At 33.3% G+C, this 19818-nt stretch overlaps 2 long non-coding RNA genes across 4 annotated transcripts in view; both read left to right on the top strand.

The window, feature by feature from the left end:
- The first annotated feature begins 249 nt into the window (after positions 1–249).
- Positions 250–19818, top strand: part of LOC136270547 (uncharacterized) — a 31297-nt gene continuing 11728 nt past the window's right edge. The window contains exons 1-2 of the long non-coding RNA XR_010708332.1: positions 250–361; positions 2708–2795. This is a non-coding gene — a long non-coding RNA (uncharacterized lncRNA). The remainder of the gene's footprint in view (positions 362–2707; positions 2796–19818) is intronic.
- On the top strand, positions 6275–15251 carry LOC117681259 (uncharacterized). Of its 3 annotated transcripts, none has more exons than XR_010708307.1 (9): positions 6275–6461; positions 8045–8168; positions 8375–8545; positions 9189–9272; positions 10713–10829; positions 12957–13252; positions 13338–13642; positions 13904–14187; positions 14355–15251. It is a non-coding gene; the product is annotated as an uncharacterized lncRNA (long non-coding RNA). The 3 variants fall into 3 exon arrangements; XR_010708298.1 differs by having other exon boundaries at positions 9189–9331; XR_010708300.1 differs by lacking the exon at positions 8045–8168 and having other exon boundaries at positions 9189–9331; positions 14355–15249.

The following is a 19818-nucleotide window of genomic DNA, read 5'->3' as shown; positions in this document are numbered from 1 at the left end:
TAATGTACCACTTGATACTTAGTAACAGATAACCTACATATCTATATATAAGTTTATACATTTACACTTCAGTTTCTTTTTTTTCACCGGTTAAAATCCAGGATGGAAAGTGGAAAAAGTCAGCTTTGGTTTTTTATCATTGTCTGTCTGGCTTCTACGGCGGGTAAAAATTTACACTTTTAAAACGAAATGAGATCAAATGTTCTTTTATATCGCTGCTTCTTTAGTTGAAATATCTCTGTCTGATTTAAGGTTTTATGATTTTAAAGTATCAGGGACAAATTGTGAAAGAGGATGGGTTCATTTTGGAAAGAAATGCTTTAAATTCTCATCTTATACAGCGACATTTAAAGACGCTATGGTAAGAGAATGTTTATTTAAACAATAAAATGCTTTCTTTGGTGATTCATGCGGGATTTGACAGGCCTCTCACGCTCATTTTTGGTACTGGGGCCGGGGCCAATGAATTGGGAATAATGCTGTGTTTTGATATAAATTGGGTATTTTTCTCCCTTCTTAAAATGGTAAATTTTCACACTTTTGATATTTCCGATCATCTAATACTGAATTTTGATTGGTCAATGACCTGCAATCCAAGCGCGTGGGGACGTCGTTGGAAATTTGGCCTAACTCGGTCACTTCAATGCGACGCTCCATTCAATAAACTTGTATTCATATTTCATCATCATTTTTCTGATTTGGATTGCAGGTATGTTGCTCTCTATTTTATTTTCTATTGTTTCAAAGTTCATAAAAGTTTGATTTTAAGAAATTAATAATTTGCTTAAACGTTTATTTTTTAATTCTGGTATTTAAATAAGTTATGATTTTAAAGGAATAAGTTTCTAAATTTGAGCTTTGTCGTTTATGAAATAATTCATTATTAACCTATCGGCTAGGAGACAGAATAATTGCTTTTTCATCCGTCTAAGTTTTGCCGTTAACACATGTATTTTTTTAGTAAATAGTTTTATTTTTGATAGTCGTAGAATAGACAAGTAAATGAAATACTTTTGTTTGTTGCATTGATGCGTGGTAAATTAGAATTTGAATTTAGCGCCATTTCTAAGTTAAAGAGACTCTTTAGTAAAAGGAGGTAATTTAAAGTTAGTTCGGGAAACAAAATACGGGAATCATGTTTAGATCAAATTGTAAGTTCTCAGTAAATATTGACAGTTAAATTAGATAAAAATATACCATAAAGGCTTTCAAATCATTCATCGTTTAAGATCTTTGTAATCGCTTTTGGTTCTAATTCACATACGCGTTGTCAAGTTTTAGTTCGAATTTCCTCGACGTTAAGTCTTTGTTTATATTCTTTATATTGTTTACATTGGATTTTATTATTTTTCATATTGTTAATTAATTAATACAGAGGTTATATCTTTATTACATCTTGTTTATACCTCTGTTACGGTCACCAGAGTTTTAAAATATTATACGTAAATGAACTTAAACTTTTGTAACTGGTGACTGTTGTTTATAGCACTTCCATGCGACGCTCCATTCAATAAACTTGTATTCATATTTTATCATCATTTTTCTTATTTGGATTGCAGCCACGACAGATTGTGTTCAACATATAACAACGTCAGTAGAGCTGACACCAATAAGAAATTACATCAGCGAGTTAAATTTAGTTCATCACAGCAAGCGAGTGTTCAAATTAAAGTTAAATTTCCCCAAATTTATAGTGAATTCAGATCACGTTATTAAGGACAAAAAGCAAGACGTGACAGTACATTGATAGGATTTTTTAAAAGTTAATTTAAAAAAAAATCATTTTTAAAACTGGGATCATGTGTGTATAATAATGAGAAGGAAAGAAAGTTTATTCAAAGTGTGTGATACAAGTTTGTGACTGAAGATGTAAAATTTCCCAAAAGTGTTTTGTGTATAGTAGCTACCTATATGTCAAATGGCAAAGAAAATTATATGAAGGTGGCGAAATTGCAGAAAAAATACAAAATCCGCGTTTTTCTGCAATGATCACTACTTTCATAACGCGCATGTATCATCAAAGAAAACATTTTATTGTTAAAATATTTCCATCTTTCCTTTGAATGATGAACAAATTGATTATAAAAATTAAGTTAGATTCACTTAATTACTGTCAATGTACCTAAGTACGTTAGCTAAAAGAAACAGCGCTAAATCGTCCCCTGTGAGACTTCGAGTCTGACAGCAACATGATTATTTCGTGCAATCCGTGATTTTTTTCTTAGATCCCTGTAGGTTTCGACCAATCGATAAATAGGCGTGTCAATTTCATTCATGTCAGTTACCTGTGAGTTTCAGCCGCTGTAGATTTTGACAAATCAGTAAACAGGGCGTTTAGGTTTCGGCTGGTTGTTTATTTGGAGCAAGACTATAAGTTTCATAAGTAGAGGGAATCCTACATGGCAGATGTAAATATAGCTGTAAATCTGTTATCTAGTTTACAATTACATGTATACACCATGCAATGTATGTAAATACCACAATCGCACTTCAAGGAAATTTATAATTCACATTTTCATCAATATATTCCTCCGTTTTTAATGTATCTTTTACGAATCTTATTTTAAACAATGTTTGCTTGGTATCTGATTAGTGTAAATGTGCATTTATACAAAATATATATTACAATAGCATATGGCTATTTAAAACATTTGACATAGAATGTCACTTAGACAGTGCTAAACTGTTCTTTTTAACGAACCTTCAGGTGATCTGTAACAACAATGGGGCTCGACTTTTGGAGCTGCAAAGCAAAGTGGAAGAAAACTGGATTGATTTACAGTGTCGTGTTAGAGGTTGGTGTGTGTGTGTGTGTGTGTGTGTGTGTGTGTGTGCGTTCGTAAACACTGGCAACTGAGAGCCGACGTCAAGTTACACAGCAACAACTGAGAACACAAAATTCAAGTGAGGACAAAAATCTGGTCCTCAGTTGAATTTCACCTTAGAAATGCTTAAAATCATGCCATAAACCATATATGTGAAAATTGGTGCATGGACCAGTTGGAAGTATTTTTCCGTTTTGTGTATGTTGTGTGTGTATAATTATCAGCCCGTCAGCATGGCGGTATACACACCACGAAGGGTAACACGCATGCGCGGGTTAAAACGGAAGTTTCCATTCTATCTGGATCATATAAGCGCTTGAAAACATAGAGATATCAAGGACGATCAATGTCGCGTAAAAAGATAAAGGTAAGTACTATTTGTTTTGGTTTTTAAAAAATATTTTATCGCATAGTGTGTGTTATAAATATGTTAAGGAATTTATTCAACAAACGGAAATTTACATCCATACTTGTTTTTTCGATTAAATTGAATCATACCTTCAGTTACAAATACAGTGCAAGAAGCCGTGTATGATCGATACAAACTGGTATAATGGTAAATTATTTCCAACAGTATAAGTCAGTATTTACTTAAAATCGTTAATATTATACATGTACATAAACCATCAAATACAATTTCATACAACTAACTAAAGACGTCACAACAAAAATTGCTCATTATCCTCTATGGGCATCCATATTAACAGCCATTGTCTTTGCAGGATGATCATTGTATTCATTTATTACATACAGACGATGTGCAATTTTCAGAGCAATATTAATTAATGTGTTATCAAACGAAAAGCTAGATATGCACAATAAATGTGCCATACAAATATTAATTGCATGGCGTTAAAGAAAATATCCAATGGCATGTAAACATGAAATCAGCAAGTACTGGGGAAGTGTAGAGGAAAATAAAAGCAATAATTTCATTTTAATTAAGAAGTTGCTAACCTAGCTATTATGACATGAAAACGTGTTATAACCATTATAGTTTGTACATTGTTGATTTTAAAGTAGTTTGTACTATGTAAACACAATATATCAACATCATTTTCCCCCAACACCCCTCCCTTAAGTAAATTTTAGATCCGCGCCTGTTTGCATATCATAACATCGATATCCCAGAAATTTGTCCTTTTTTAAATGAAAATATATCAACGAATCAATTTAAGCTATAAATGCACAATCAATATAACATACCAATTGCAAGGCGTAAAAGATTATTAAATGAAAAGATACCAACGAATTTAATACACACATATAAATATAAAGACTCAACAAAAAAACACACATTGTAATTGGAAAAAAATGAAGGCATTACAATTAGCGTCAATTATCAAAATTTAATTATGTAATGACTCTAAGTATCCATCATTATATTTTTTGTGAAATATATCGTTGTGTATGATTTTAATTTTTGTGATTGATTATTTGTGGTGTATCTTCTCGTCTAAGGCTTTAACTAGGGTTTTAATGCGTACAGATTTTTAAAACACAATTTAAAGCTGCTTGGTCCGATTTTATATCAAATTTTATGCACGCTTTTATACGATGGTTATGCTAAGTATATGTATGATAATAGACATAATAGTAGTTTTCCAAGTCAATTAAGCCGAATTTCAACGAAGAAAAATACGTACAAAATTTGCTAACAAAACAAACGACATAAAAGGGTTACGCGTTATTTCGTCTCATGTTAAATTTCACCCCTGACGAGGAGACGGATATGGTTGTATTACGACTTTGTAATCGCTTTGAATAAAGGTCGAAATGATCAGACAAATTGCAAATAAACATGTGTACGTTTTGTTCGCTAATATTTCTGAAGTTTGCTTTCTTTACAATTGATGCATAGCATGCGGGTTGAATGACCTCAATCATTCGGGGGACGAAACCAAACGGTTTCTTTTTCTAAACATTCCCGTGATGCATTTTGGTTTGTTTTTTCGTTTGCCCAAAAAGAAATTATTTTTATTTACTTTGAATATTTCTAACTTTGAAAAGAGACTGATTCTGCTGGTGTAAATAGGAGAAAGTCCATATCTTTCTTAGATAAATGGTTTGTATGGAAAACATTTTGATACTGTAATAACAAATAAATCGGACCAAGCAGCTTTAAATAAATCATGACTTACCTTTAATGTTACAGTTTAATTTATATAATATTATAATAATAATTACGTTTAATAATATTGCTGTTTTCATTTTTATCTGTCTAAACATTTGCATAAATATAATAACATGTGCTTTAATAAATTATATTATGCCAGGCGCGGATTCCACTAAAAAAAAAATTAAGGCCGTGAAGGATCGTAGCGGCTACGTGGGGCTACGTACATGTACATGTAGCAGCTACGCTGTTGAACAGAAATCTAGACAAGCCGCTACGTGGATATACCTAGCTTACATTTTTAATGCTAAGCATCAAACTCGAAATTGCTACCTCAGTTACCACTTTGTACCAAACTTGATATTTATCCTATTTAGTTATATTTAGTTCATATGATAAGTTATTATGAATTTTAACTTGTACTGTACGTTATATTTCCGCTTGAAATTAACAAAATATGTCGGTTTAATAAGGGGTTGGCTGAATTTAAAGACCTAGCGGCTAGGCTGGTAGCTTATAGTAATGTTCAATATACCTAGATATCCATATATATCCATATCCATATGTTCATTCGCCCTAAAACGCGTTCGCCCTTTGACGCCGTTCGCTCTAATTTCCGTTCGCCCTGAAATGTGTTCGCTCAAGGCCCGTTTGCAATATTAAAATATAATTTTAAAGCGATTTTTTGTAAATAAAGTTTCAAATTATATAAGATAAAAAACCGCATTCAGTGGATTCAACACATATTATAGTGTCCAGATTAACCTACGTGTAGCTGCATGGCCAACTTAGAAGATTAATTATTAATTATAAATAAGATTCTTTTGATAAGATTAGGGCTATAAAAACTTTTATTCTGAATCAAAAAAGCCGCTGCTCGTATCCTCATTGGATAAAATTGTTTTCAAAACATAGCGAACATATAGAAAAAAGCTTTCCATAATTTTCAGTTTAAATTATTAACCATTAATTAACATTATTCACTGTTAATAGAATTACGTCTTAAACATTTAAAAAAAGAATACTTTGATTTCAGTTAAAGTCAGTTATTTAAAGGAAATTTAGTTTTATTGAACAATTGTAAACATTGTTAACGGAATTAAAAACATAACATCGATGATAAATGTTGGATGAAAAAGATAGAAAAATGAAAACTTCTTTATTTTCTTTAACTGACTTTAATTGAAATCACAATATTCTTTTTTTTTTTAAATGTTTAAGACGTAATTATTTCAACATTGACAAGCAAAAAAAAAAAAAGATGTAATTCACTAATCGTTATAATGCCTATTTTGTTGTTGATTTGCACCCCCCCCCCCCCCCCCCCCCCGATGCTACGTTCCTTTATGGCGAACGGACTTGGGCGAACAGGTAGATGGGGCGAACGAACCCGATACCTTTTTGCGCATGCGTTAAGGATCATCAAAATGGCGAAAGTTGACTGCATGTCATCTTTCCAACTAGTAAACACTAGGTACGAAACACCTTACAATACCTTTTGCAGCTAGAGCCGTTGGAAGGTATTTATCCTTATGTTTGCCTGTGTGAAGGGAGGTTTAATCTATTTTTGCCGAAACGATCGATTCGGTAGGGGTACCATCCTGTCATGGGTCCTGCATGAAGTCCACTCGTTGACGTTGAGAGGATGTACCCAATCCTTCGTCGTTTTTAAACTCTCTCTCTCTCTCTCTCTCTCTCTCTCTCTCTTTCTCTCTCTCTCTTTTCTGCTTTTGACGAAGCTCCCACTGGACACATTGAAACATTGAATGCTGTGATGCTCTAACCGTCAGGATTTGTTATACACAATTTTGGTGTAAATTAAAAAAAAATGTTTGAAAAAACTTAATTTTTAGCTAAAGAAGAAACCCATTTTCACAATAATGAGGCTTATTGTTATTTCTTGCATAAACCCTTGACAAAAGTTGAGCTCATGAGACACATTACACCATCATTAAAAATAAAACACCCAATGAAATCGCAGCGTGTATTTGTTCTTTACATTGTTAAAGTTTAAAGGCCGAACATTTTACAAACGCCCCCTTTTTTACCTGTACAAACTTCAAAATGATGCCGCTTGTCAATCAAGTTTGAACGATAGCACCCATTTCAATGGAAGGATCGTCCGAGCGTGATCTGGCCAGGTCCGCTGATTTCTGTTTGCTAGCAATTAACACGTTATCTTTGATATCTTCCGTCACGTATACAAAAGGGGAATTAAAATTGAACTTTTAACATTACCGGTATTAACATTGTTGTATAGAAAATAAAAGTCAGTAATTGAAAATATGCAATTTATATTTGTATGTGACCTACTAAATTCCACGAAGATGCATAAGCAGTTCCAAAACATGTAAAAAGAAAAAAAAAATTTAAACAATCTTATGAGCTACTAAAGCTATATTTACTGGAAATACACTCAACTAGAACTTTTTGCACGAAAACGTCACTAAATGGAAAACAAACTCCAATAATACTGTCATCGTAAAAAGGCTGAATATAGTGGTTTGAATTCTTATACAATTATATTTATAAAAATTGACTTCCTAAACAATGTCAAGTGCTAAACACAATGACTGAGTTACATTTTTAGAGCAGAATTAATTTAATGATTTTTTTAAATTGTACTTTACACACGTGTAATTCGGACAATGCGTAACATTTCCATAAAAAATTGCTTCATATCATTAGAACAACAACATATTCAAACTAAGACCAATTCTGACTGATTAATTATTAATATTTATTAGTCCCCTACAGGTTTTCACCGGAGGGGACTATAGCTTTCCTCTGCGTCTGACAGTCCGTTCGTCTGTCTGTCTGTCCCACTTCAGTTTTCCATACTTTTTTTCTTTATGTGTTTGAGGAATAATATGAAATTTGCTGAACAGCTTCAAAATGTCAAACTACAGATCAAGATTACACTTTTGTAGCGTCTGGTTGACATATTTTCGAGAATTTTTTAATGTTCGGGTTCGATATTCTGCATAACAGTGCATTGTTTTTACAATTTCCACAAACCGGTAGGGGATGTGTATTGCTTATGCAATACTCTCAGAATGCTTGTTTCCTGTGTATTAATTCGCTTCTTGTGTTTAATGATTAGCAGCGTTCACGACCGCTGGTAGACTGCAAGCCCAGAGGCTTCTACACCTCTAGAAATTAAGACCCGCCCTCACCTGAGATTTACCACCCGGTAAATATGTGTGGCCTTTAAGGACAGTCAAATGGTATAAACATTATTATGTTCCCCCACCCATAACTACTATTTAGACTCATCTATAAAAGTTATCTAACAGTTTCTTGTTATTCGACAGAATGATAAGGGTTTTTTTCTGTTTACTTTTTTGATCATCAGTTTAAAATTTGTGATTATACACAGAGAAAACTGTTTTATAAACTACTGGGATTTACTATAATCTCTCAATCTTTGCAGTGTGGAAAACAGTAAACAAACCAAAAAATGGATGTACGTGCTTTAGCATATTGAAAACCATGTCAAGTAAAGATCGAAAAAGAGTTAATCCCATTGAAGAGTCAAGGAAATGGAGTGAAAAGAATATTGATCCACCAGGATTTAATTATAGAAGTTTATTTGAGAACAAAGGTAAGGAAAAATTTTTGAATTGCCCTAAATTAAACTTCTGAATTTTGTTTGGAGACCAATCTAGTTGGTATTATTCCTCTATTGTGAGTTAAATATTTCATGAATCCTATTACTTTTGCGTGCTTCATGGTTATCAACAGGTATTACTCCATATTATCAATAAATTCTGCTATATGGCCCGCTGATAGCTGCACAAATATATATACATTAAATTTAAAACCAAGGAACTTCATTTTCCAATGAAGTACATGCATGTAATATTGAATAAAAAATTCAGTTGACTAGTGACTACTGTGGATTCATCATTGTTGAAGAACATTTTCAGTATTAAAATTTTCAAAGAAGATGTTCCTAAATTAGTTTAAATAGTCCAAAACCATGTGGAACTTTTTATGTGCAATAAATATACAATTTTTGCATGGGTGGAACTGTAGCTCTACGGTCTGTCAACCTGAATTTCACGTGGAGCTACTGTTCTGCAAAAATACAAAATTTTTCTTTTGTACAAATTCTTTGACATGATATCAGTGCAATTCATCTAATAGTATATACATGTACATATGACAATAACATATAAATTGAAATCAACAATTTCTTTATAATTTCCATGTAGCTTCCTGTACGCTTATATTATGTATTATAGGCAGAGGAGTCAGAACAACTGTCCGCAGAAATGCAGGCGACTTTTTGTTAGTGTATACAGGAAAGGTTATAACAACGAAGGAAGGTGAGAACTTGGAAGAAGGGTTCTCATCTGGCTACATATTTTGTTTACAGAGATTTGTGGTAAGTGTCTAGATTCTCATGAAATACCTTTTTGTTTTCTTACGTACCTAAATATATGGATATTGGTTTAATGCCAGGCCATGGCTTAATCAAGTATAGCTAAACATATTTGGCTGGTTTTATGGTGCTAGTCAAGGGTTCCAGCAGTTGGAAAATTCAACATTCAAAGATTTTAGAAAAGTGAACACCTTTATTTGTATGGACTAAATAATGTTGTCACAGAGATAGCTGTCATTTCTCTTAATTATGGTAATTAATTTAAAACATATTTTTCCATCACTGAATCTTGCAAAGACAAATGAATCTATTTACAACTTTTTTTACATCATCCCAGAGGGAAGTCAAATTACATACTTTATTCCTGTGAACTGTTTGAATCCTAAATAAAAATCCCCTCTCTGTTATACTACTCTGGCTCCAATTGATGACTATCTTAGATCATTAGCTTCAATTAATCTATATATTGATAAACTAGTTCCAATTCTACATCACTCTAACTCTATAAAAATCTTAAAGGGCCTAAAGAAAAAATAGGTTTGTTTCCGCTTTCCCAACCGACCCTGAAAAATACTGCTATCTCAAAACTTTTTTTTTGCCATTTTTCAGTGAGGGTGTTAAATTTTCGTTTTTTTTTTTCAGATCATCAATTTTTTAAAAATTTAGTCAGAGAAACGTTTGGACAAGTCTGTTTATTACATCAACGTTGAAAAAACGCTTGAAATTAAAAATGGCAGGACATTCTGCAAACAATAGCACCCATGCAAGGCTCCAATTATCAAAAGCTAACTCATAAAACTTGACCACTCTAGACGTTAATTTGCTTCATTCTTAATTACCCTAACACGTACAGCTTGAATTGTCTGAATAACGCATTCTAAAATCACTATAATAATTACAACTAATACACTAAAATTTACTCCTCATCACATACATGAAGAAACATCACAACTACTAGTATACAACAGTCTGCATAATATTATAATAATGAGAGTGTTGTGTTGTGCAGTACTATGCTTATATATAATAACCAGAATTATTTGCATGCACTTGCTTCTTGTTTGTGTGACAGAGAAAGAAAAAATATAAAAACATTGTCATCTAGCTATCTGAAATGCATGTTAGGCCTTACAGTACTTAAGTACTGTAAGGCCTAACATGCATTTCTGATAGATGTATATATTTTTAAATTTTTAACATGTCTTAAAAAAAATTAATCTATAATAGTTTACACAAGCCTATATTATTTTTATTTCTTTGATTTAAACAAAGGCTCTATCCAACTTTTTACTAAAGAAAATGAGTTCTTGTAGTATTATAAACATATATTTTGGTATGAATCTTTTATTAATGGAAGCAATTAATTTACCTCGATCATTTATAGTGTTGATGCATCAGAAGAAGATGGTAGATTGGGAAGGCTTGTGAACCATGGGAGCAAGAAAGAGATCAACTGCAAAATGAAATTAATAGGGGAAGTGCTATGTCTTTTTGGAACCAGGTATTTACAAAATAATTTTGCCTGTTTACCGTGTACTATAGGCTTACTGGTACTGATTTAATTATCATGATTAGGCCAACATTTTTTTATCTTATTTTTTTGTCTTATAATACAGATGCATATGATAGGCATGGATGCTGAATCTGAGCCTTAGGTTGCGGATGCTGGAGGAGGTTAAGGTTTTAATTGCTGGTGCCCTCTGATGATGATATCTTAGTTATTACTGGTCCTAACTTGACCAAACTTGCATGGGTGATGCGTCTTATGATACTGATGCACCTGACAGCTGGCTTGAATGCTGAATCTGAGCCATAGGTTACGGATGCTGGATGAGGTGTAGTTTTTTGGAACAGGTTACATGTGTAATAGATGATAGCTTGCATAGTTGATTTTACTATATTATAAATGAAACGCAGAGGTTGCTTCAGATGCAGAGCCTGCATGATCTCCATCATCAACGATGTTAAAGAAATCTCCTACCTCAATTAAACCTGCTTGATAGAAAGATGAGGTTGTTATTAAATGATATAACATGATTCCTATGATTAAGTATTGTATGATATGAAACACTATTGTTTAATATGATACAAAATATTATATGTTATATTGTAAAAAGTTATATGATACAATATAATATTGTATCAATTTTTTTGATATTTTATGATATGATATTGTATCATGATATTGTTCTGTATAGTATTGTATATTATGATACATTCTACTACAGTTATTGCCGAGATCAAAGAGATGCCGCGGACATTATTCTTCAATATACCACGAACGTCATCAGTAAATTATCAGATCAGAAATACCTATTTGTCTCGCACTGATCATGGAAGCTAGTACAACTTCAAACCATAAAAGTTTTAAAACCATGTCAATTTCACGTGTTAGTTCCAGTCAAAACAATGTGTATTGCCTCAAATCTTTATTTTTAAGAGATCAATGCGGCTGTTCCTAGGACCTCCCTGGCACATTATCACTGTGTGTTTTTACATAAAATATATAACATGTAGTAGTAATAATCGTATTAAATTGCCCTTAAAATATTAGGAATGTGATTCAAAGATTTTTAATAAATAAGTGAAGAGTATTAAAATCCTAAGAAAAAGTATGTCGTCTGCATGTGATTCCTTTGATCGATACACATGTAAACATTACTAACAAAACCGTTGGGGTTACACAGAACAGCCGTCAAAATGACCTAGATCGTCTCTCTATAGGAGAAACGATCTGTAGAAATACTGGGCTGTTAGTAGAATAAAAATAAAGTTCTTGTTTTCGTGAATGTTGCAGGATAACCTCCTCGGTCTCGAAATGTTGTTTGAAATATAAAAGCCTCGGCTAGCGCCTCGGCTTTTATATTTCAAAACAACATTTCTCGACCTCGGAGGTTATTCTGCAACATTCACGAAAACTCGTACTTTATTTCTTAATCCATGAATATCCAAGATCATAAAGTATGATTTTCATATAATATGATAAAGGTGGTCTCATAAAGGTGATGTCTCATAAGGGTGATGCCTCGTCTCGGTGAGCTTTGTAATCTGTGATTACCTATGTTTTTATATTCTAGGAACATCTGCATTTTTTGCAGAATTATTGGTTTTTTCGTATTGTTTTACTTTTAAATTTATTTACTAACCAGTGAGATGCCCCTTATTCAAACGAGAGGGGGATATACTGTTTTATCCATCTGGGTCTGTTTGTTCATCTGTCTGTATGTTGGTAACAAATTTCTGTCACATTCTTCTTAAATTAGCAACTATTATTTATACAGTTGCTTGAGATTTTAACACACTCATTGTATAGGCATATGACATATGGTGGGAGTCGTTTTTGTACAAATTAGATGTCACTTTCCTATGAAATGACAAATGTATACTTAGACTTGAATTTAAAATAAATTTTCATTACAGTTTTCTCACAAATTGCTCATCGCAGATGCGAGAGATTTTAACACATGTACTCTTTGTTTAGTGGTAGGCATTCCATTTAATGGGATTCATTTTTGAGCACATCTAATGTCCACTTTCTGTTACATTATGACTGTGTTTATTTTGTATATTCACATCAGGGTGGGGTATAACTAGTGAGTATTGACTCACAGATTTCTTGTTGTTTTAGACAAACCATCTGCCCCTAAGGGACCATTCAGTGTGTCCAATCTCACTGCTTCATCTGCTGACTTGAATGGAAGCCAACAACAAAAGATAACGGTTCTCCAGTCACAGTCTATGTTATTGAGTCCAGACCTAGCACCAGAGCAAGATGGAGCAAAGTGGCCAAGATGGATGACAACACCACCAAATACTCTCCCAAAGACCTCATTGACTATCTGTTCAGGGTGTCTGCTGTTAATGAGGAGGGACAAGTCTCACCACTAGAGACCAAAGAACCTGTGAGACTTAAGAGGAAGATAGGTAAGAGCCTACATATGTTGAAATGTATGCTTAAGTGTGTAAGATAATGTATGATTACTGGTTAAATATCTTTGTTTCTCTTTAGTTGTTCTATCTTCAAGTCAAAGTCAAAGTGTCTAAACTTGGTCCCGATTTTGTGACACTGGATTGGAAATCACTGTCTTCAGATGGAGGCTCCAAGGTGACAGGGTATGTGATGAAGCAGAATTAAGAGAGGCTCTGATGGTGACTGGGAGGAGGTGGCCACTCTAAAGGCCATTGAGACGTCTTACAAGGTCCCCAAACTTGATGAAGACCAAGAGTATTTCTTTTCTATAACTGCCCTGAACCAGAACGGACAAAGAGAAACATGTGAACTGGACACGTCTGTAGTTCCAAAGAGACCTCCAGGTAAACTTGAGCTAAAATTCATTGTTTAAGCACTTCATACACTGTATTTACAAAGCTTGATGTATGAATAAGGCTAACCAAATGTTTGTATTTACATGATCTTTGATTAGGTCTGCCATCAAAAGCACTGGGTTTATTTTGTCTGTAACAATGCCATTTCATGAAAACGTTTTCAATACACATCATGTATTTTGATTTTTTTCTGTTGTTGAGATTTCTTTTCAAATGCATATAAAAAGTGTATTTTATGTGCATTTTCAGAAAAACCATCGCCACCAGTTGGTCCAGTCATACTCTCAGGCATTCAGAAAACCTCTTTGGTGTTAGCCTGGAAACCCAGCAAGAATGATGGCAGATCTCCTCTAACAGCTTACTATATTGAAATGAGGGACCCTAATAATGGATCCTGGTCTGCAGTCACCAAAGTGACCCCAGACATCACCAGCTACTGTTTCTTATGATTTTGTTTTAAGATTGTCTAGAAATGGTGTTTGGAACTGGAGATAAAGAAGATCCCCCAAGCAAAGAACTTAAAAAGCAAAGAGGTATTTGGCTGAATTAAAACTGAAAGTAAACAAAAAACTAAAGTATAAGCTTCTGCCATACAAAATAGCCATGCAGAGAGTAATGCATGTTTATGTATTTTTGAAGCTGGATTTTATGTCAATATGTTATTTGATTAAGGCAGTTGAACTTGTTGTGTTACTTCCAGGTTTTAAAAGAATAAGTGGAGAAAGAAAACCTAATGGACAGCAGCTGAGAAAGCAGCAGTTAAGAGGCAAATGGGCCAGTTTTTAAATCTAAGGACCCTGCCAAAAAACATGACTGTGACCTGGCTCTTCAAAAAGAAGAGAGTTTGAAAAATTGAACCTGGAAACAAGTCAAAGACTTTGTTAGAAGTACAAACTTGAAGCTACTTAAACAGTAGGATTCAAAAATGAAATGTATGAAGTGTTTAGTGTAAATTGACTTGTTTCTATAATGAAAAGAAATTTTATAATATTCAGAACTAGAGACAGATCAGAAATGTAGTATATGTGCATTGATTTACTTGTTAGTTTTCTAGAGAGAGAGACAGAGGAGCTTTTGCTTTAAAGTAATTTTTAGTATCTTTATAATGATTTTGAATATTCATTGTAATAGTGGTTGTCTTATGAAGAAATTTTCATGACAAGTAAAATAAAGCTGTAAGCTCCTGTTAGCCTTCATGATACACATAAACCTGATAAAAGCCTTTTTATAGTGACAGACTTGGTGTCTCATGTATATCATGTTGGACTGCCTAGTGACATGAATGCTAAAAAATTGATGAAAATAATGCCAGATGTTAGCTGTTATATACATGTATTTAATGATCTTTCCATATGAAATATTTACTACATATATGTACAATATCCTTAAGGATTTAACCATTTCATGCTCTGTTTTGCATGTACATGAAGTTAAAATGAAGGTGAATTTGGAATGATTAAGATCTACAGCAAGAGCGTAGTTGGCTAAGCTATTGTTAATTACGGTAAATGAATTCAGTCAATGTTATCTATGTTATATTAAGAATGAATTTGCTATGCTTAGTGTTCAATTAGCTCTTGTTGATAAAAGAAATGTAATTAAAGATGTATTTTGCCATTTAGTGTGATTTTTGTTTTGATTTCTTTTTAGGTCATTCTTTTCAAAAACTAGTAAAGAAATGCATTTATTTATAATAATTTTTAGGTATAATAAAGTTTTTGGGATATAGGAATCACCTTGTCTGTCCGTCTGTCTGTGCAATCATTTAGGTCCATATCTTTCTAATGGAGGAACATTACAATTCCCCACTTCACACAAAGGTTGCTTACAACCTGAGGGTGTGTTGTGATCTTGACCAAAGGTCATTTGTGCAAGTACAAGATCACTGGAAAGAAAATTATATAATTTGTGTCTGGTCTTTATCTTTCTTATGGAAAAACAAGGGAAGTCCCTACTCCATAAAAAGATTGCATATGACCTGAGGGTGTGTCATGATCTTGACCCAAGGTCGTTTGTGCAAGTTGAAGGTCACTCCAAAAAATTGCATAATTCATGTCTAGGCCATATATTTTGTAATTGATAATGATTAGAAGCTGTAACTTGACACATGGATTGCCTGTGACCTGAAAATATGTCATGACCTTGAGCTTTTGTCATTTGTGGTTCAAGGTTACTGGAAGGAAAATGGTGTATCCATTAATTAAAACTTTTTGATCAAGACGAGTAAATTCATCATTAATACATTAGGCTTTTAATGCCCCGCAACTTTGGTAAATCATATTTACTATTCCATAACATAATATGATTGCCTAAAATGTCCTGCTTTTGTTACTATACCTCAGGGGTGCGTTTTACTACAGAACTAGCGACTAAGTCGTAAATCTGTTAAGTCTCACAAAATGAATCTCAACAAATGGAATTGTTACGTTAACACTCCTGTCAAACAGTTTCAATATTTTAGGTACAGTGTATTTTTTTTCTGGCATTAACTTAAAATTCTAAATAAATTTTGCATTATGTGCATTTTTAATTTTGGTCATATTTTTTAAGTTCTTTTGTTAAGCGCGGCCTTTTATATTTCTATGTAGAACAGCAAAAAAAAAAAATTCATAGCGGGGGTTATCATTTGTGAGCTTGCTCAAATATCGCTAATTTAACATGAAACTGTCATGCGATCAACTATATATATCAATGCGTAAATTACAAGAAATTTAGAGATTACGTAATAAAATTTGTATTGTTTATAGGCAGATGACGACCTATTACAGACTCTAGTCTCGTAAGTTTTGCCCCAGTTTTAATCTAAGTTAAAGGAAATCTTTTATGAAAATATATATATTTACATACATGTACATGTATTATGAAAAAAAGTACTTGGGTTTACAAGATAGTGCAGATGCCCATTGGTTTAATCACAAAATGCAATTTTTAAATTTTTATTTAGATTTACTTCTATAAATTCAATTGCAAACCTCTAGGCTCTTCAGTAGATTAAAAATTGTAAGAGTATTAAATATAATAACCACATTTTAATGTGCATGGTCACAGCTCGGCTGGGTAAAGAACAAATAACAATTTTTTAGGCAAAATTCTTTTTGCCTGTGTGTGTATGTGCAATGAAGTCCTCATTTGTCCGCATGTGTATCAAATTGGCCTTATTTGACTGTGAGTATATTAAAGTCCCCATTTGACAATTTGTGTATCAATTTGAGTTCCACCCATGACTCCATGAGTGATCATAAAGTTACGCATGTTTATGTAAAACGAATTAAATCGACGCTGTCGATCAAATCGGTACTTAAAATGCATGTACATGTTGTACATGTACTTTTCCAGCACACAATAGAAAAACTATTCCGGAAAAATAAGTTAACTATAGGACCAAAAGATAAGCCATGGTTTGATTCAGCTTTGGGTAATGAAATTACATGTACAATAAGAAAAATCTTCTAAACGTCAACAACCCTCCCCCCCCCCCCCGTAATTTGCAAAAGAAATTCAAGATTTTCTACACATTGAGGTTTTTAAATTCTTACTTCAATGCAGTGCAATAACACATTGCCTTGATCAATATAGCAGGGGTATGTTGTTTTCATCGATTTCTCATTGCTCATTTTGAGAGCCTGTTTTCTACATGTATATGAGCGCATTTATTTTAATGTTTCAAGTTTTCGTAAATATGGTTAATGAAAACAGTTACATTAATCATTCACATCCATGGAATAAATTGAAACAGCCGTGCGTTCATTTGTTTTTTATTTAAAAAGTGCAAAATCTTGTGTGCGTGTCTCTATTAGGTGCCTTGTTTACGAATTTCAACCCGTCTTGCCCTCATGAATAACATTCACGTGCACGTGATTCAACTCTATTCACATTCACGCTTTTAGCATACCTATTCCACATCGTGATCGAAAATCAAATCACGTCATGTCTCGTCAAAATCCTTTTTGTGGGTGCAGTTTGATGCATTGGACAAGGAGGACCCTATCAAATATTGGTACTGCCAGTTCAAGTCTGGAGCACGCTTAGTGAGCAGCTGTGCGCATGTTGCATAAGTACGCATGCTGCATCAGTACTGTGGTACACAGAAATTCAGAGACATGCAATGTACTTCAGAGTCAAATTATGCCCGTTAGTTTTCTGGACTGTACCTACACTGATTTTTTTAGAAGTGATAATACTGATATTCAATTACAATTTTTTAAAACGATTTATTCCCTATACAAAGAGCGTAGTTCAATTTAGCCGCATATTTGTCGGAACACTCAGATTTTTCAAAATTATATGCTTAATAAAATAAATTCTAGAAATTCACGGAAATATAATAAGATCTAATTATCTCTTAAGAAAAAAGGGATCTGTAAATTATGGAAAATATTGTATCCATTGTCAGGCGTTCTGTTTACATATTCGATTTGCATTTTAAGCGTACATTTTAATCCAACGAATTATTTGCCGTTAAATAATTTCAAGACATCTCGTAAGTCGAGCAGTAAAAACAAAATCTAAATTTCTGTTATACTCTGTCGGTCTCAAGTTTAAAAAAGGTGAGGTGGGTTTTAGATTGCTTTCTTTGGTATCACTTAAAGAAATGATACATGTATACACCTCGAACACACGCTAATATACTCATGCATACTATTCGCACACTTGAATGACGCCCCGCCTTTTTATTCAAATAATACAATGACCTACATAGCCGTAACGGCTAAGTTTGCACTGAAGTATACAATTTTTGTGATCGGCTTCGGTCGATCACAGTGCATCCAGCAAACTTAAATATCTGCGCATACATAACGTCTCGCGCTACTTTATTTACTATGCTATGTCAGCATCGTATTAATCCTTATTCGATACTTTTATAACTAAGGAACATTATTTTGACGCATTTATCTTGACATTTAAACATTTATCAATTTACACAAAACATTTATCAAGTTATACACAATGATTCAGAATTTCACTAAATGTTTATATTTCTTTCAATGCGTAAGCCGAAGCACGACCTTGCTATTTCGGACCCCTCCCCCCCCCAAAAAAAAATGCAAAAAATATTGGCGTTTAAAAAAGGGAAAAGATCGCAGTGTTTAGAGGATTCATTCTTTGCAAAGAAATTCGTGTATGAAAAAACATTGTAAGAAAACTATGATTTTTGTTATGTTATTATACAGCATAACATTTAAGCCGCATTATGTTCTTTAATAATTCTTTTATAAGACACTAAGTTCAAAATAAGAATAAGATTAAAAAAAAAACCCAACATGAATCCAAAGGAAGGAGGATCGCTCTTCTGCCTTCAACTTTCACTCTTTCTTGTATACTCGAGCTTTGCGGTCGCATCTTTGCAATATCGCAAATTCATACCCGCATGAATCACCAAAGTAAGCATTTTATTGTTTAAGTTAAGGTGGTATGGGGCACCTGGCGATAATAATGTGAATAAAAGTACATTATAATCAAAATGCTTTCATCGGTTTAGAATTTTTAAATTGTACAATATTTGCCAATACGTTAATTTTGTTGGAAAGGTAAAAATTGTAAAAGCCTCGAAGGATACGAACTCATGACGTACGGATTCGCAACCGACGCTTTAATTGATTGCGCTAAGCTGTTAGGTACATACTTGTGAAAGAAAAATTATATAGAATTAAATTGAATTTTTTGTTTATTTCGATAGGAAGCACGTCGCAATATGGAGGTGTTCCATACCACCTTAAAAGAAAGATGTAAATATAACCACGCGGGTTATGTATTTTTTCTCCAATTTCGCTTCCTTCATTCCCGCGTAAATCATCAAAGACAGCATTATATTGTTTAAGTGAAAATAATAAATAAATGTTTTCACTATTAATGCACAGCGACACAATCTATTTTGACAGCTGCGACGATTATAATAGCCGCCCCATGACCATTAACTTAATCACTGGCGAAATCCGTGCATCATTCACTGATTGGTTGCAGTTATCAAAGTTGTGCGAAAAGTACCGATGATATTGAAGTGATAATAATCAGCTGCAGGGATATAGCGGGGGGGGGGGGGGGCAACAGAGATTTTTCCAGAAATATATAAATTTGAATTTGGAGGCATCCCCCCCCCCCAAACACACACATACTTTGTAAAAAATGGTATGCATTTGGAAATGAACAAAATAAGCACTATAATG

The sequence above is a fragment of the Magallana gigas genome, chromosome 1 (assembly GCF_963853765.1).
Source record: "Magallana gigas chromosome 1, xbMagGiga1.1, whole genome shotgun sequence".
Lineage (NCBI taxonomy): Eukaryota > Metazoa > Mollusca > Bivalvia > Ostreida > Ostreidae > Magallana > Magallana gigas.
Note: the sequence above shows the minus strand (reverse complement) of the source record. Positions and strands in the feature narration are given on the sequence as shown.